Source organism: Curcuma longa, unplaced genomic scaffold (genome assembly GCF_044706935.1).
Source record: "Curcuma longa cultivar G26 ecotype Majalengka, Jawa Barat unplaced genomic scaffold, ITB_CL_G26_1.1 contig_17617, whole genome shotgun sequence".
Lineage (NCBI taxonomy): Eukaryota > Viridiplantae > Streptophyta > Magnoliopsida > Zingiberales > Zingiberaceae > Curcuma > Curcuma longa.
In genome coordinates, this window is record NW_027430630.1 from 1,098 (window position 1) to 3,171 (window position 2,074).

Sequence of the window (2,074 nt, forward strand, 5' to 3'; positions counted from 1 at the left end):
GATAAGAACACAAGAATAATATAAAAGTAAATGGAAAATTCACTGCAAAAAAAGATGTGTAAATGATATGTGAATAAAAATATAAACAGTTCTTGCCGGATATGGTTCACTGCAGCTTTTCATTCCTTTGTCTACCTCCAGAAGCTACGATGGCATTCAATGAATAATTATAACTCTTTTATCGTTGTTGCATGACATGGCTCTCTTTAACATAAAAGTTAAGACTTAAGTCAAGATTAGATTTCATGCTGATCTGGTAATAATTAGTCAACTTAAATTCAAAAAAAACATTGATTCCATCAGGGTGGCTTCAATAGATATTGCTTCCGACTCAGACCACATCTCGATCTCAGTATATGGATCCAATCCTTGACCTCGTTTTGGGCCTCCAATGTCATCTCAGTCATTTCAGTCTCGATCGTCTAAATCATCTTGATCTGGCTCGTCTCAGTCTTAGTCATCCCATCTCGTCTCGATCATCTTATGTCTGAGTCTCGTCTCGACCATCTCATTTAAGTTAGTCTCGTCTCGATTGTTTTGTGCCTAAGTTTCGCCTCTGCCAACCTTATCTCAGTCTTCTTGGTCTCAAGTCATGCCTTAGCCACGCCACCTTAGATGGCTCCATCTTAGACCCCATTTTTACATATTTTGAGAATCATTCTCTTATATGAGCCTACTAAAGAGGAATGCAAATATTTTTGCGCATACGCGATAGTCCAAGAATGAGCAGGCAGTTACGAGATTATCAAACCTAATTTCCTCATATCTCCTTTTTCTACATATAAGGTCAAAAGGAAACGGTTGTCAGATCTAATCCCCTCGTATGTTTCCTCGTATGTTTCCTCAGATCTCCTTTTCGTCGTGGTCAATTGTAATTTTTCGATTTACTTGTTCATAGATGGTCATAGGACCGACCGTATAGGATCGCTAAGGTGATGAATTTCACTTTTTTACAATAGAAAAGATTATGAAAACTATTTCTATTTTATATATTTTCGTTAATCTTGATCTCTCTAGAGAGAAATCATGTGTTCGATATGAGAAACATGCTCACATGACAGAAAAGAACACATAGGCAAAGCATTAAATGCAAATTTCGGGTATAAAAAGTTTACCTCAAACAATTTAAAAGAAAAGCTTAGATTGGATACTCTGGAATGAGAAAGATTGTTATTACACTTCATATATTTGGAGTAAATCTTACTTTGACGGCTCGTGGGCTGCTATTTAAGAGGTGAAGGAGCGCTGGATATTAATCAAGTATGAAATCGATCTCCAGACTTTTCCACAAATGTCGTTTCTTTACTTCATCATTACCTCTTTAATAACTCTCTCCAACTTAATCCACGAGTCTCCTCCAAGTGAAGCTGCCTTTACTGCTCTCACCTTCCATTCCAATGCTTTCCTCTTCATCTTCTTCCCCTTCTGCCCTTCCATCAATTCCTTGATCAACCTCTCCACCTCCTCCCTCTTCACCTCCTCCCCCAATCTCCATCCCGATGCCCCATTACGAGCATATGTACCTGCAATTCGGCTGTTGGTCTGCAAGGAAAGGCCAACAGATCATGGGAACTCCTGCGCTTATGCTTTCCATTGCAGAATTCCATCCGCAGTGCGTTAAAAAGCCTCCAACGGCAGGATGAGAGAGCACCTCCCTTTGTGGGCACCAGCTCGTGACGAAGCTCCTTCCCTTTATCTCAGTAGCGATCTCCGCCGGTAGCAATGCGGTCTCACCTTCCATAAGGTCAGGTCTAGTAACCCACAGGAATTTGCACCGGCTGTTAGCCAAACCCCAAGCGAGCTCAATAAATTGGCTGCTGGTTAACACGGCGAGGCTTCCAAAGTTGACATAAAGCACGGACCCCTGTATCTTCTCAGACAGCCACTCGATGCGATTTGAGTCCTCCTCCACTCCACAGGTTTACTCTGAGCGAATTATGATCAGGAATGTATTGAGAAAGCAGAGACACGGGACCGATGTCGTACAACGGCGGAGGTAGGACCGATGACAATGCCTCGATGACCGGGGTGTCGAGGTCACGGAAAGTGTTGAAGATGATAGGCGAGGCGTCGC

At 42.1% G+C, this 2,074-nt stretch overlaps 1 pseudogene; it reads right to left on the reverse strand.

The window, feature by feature from the left end:
• Positions 1-1,302: 1,302 nt before the first annotated feature.
• On the reverse strand, positions 1,303-2,066 carry LOC141816653 (7-deoxyloganetin glucosyltransferase-like; annotated as a pseudogene).
• Between the last annotated feature and the right edge of the window lie 8 nt (positions 2,067-2,074).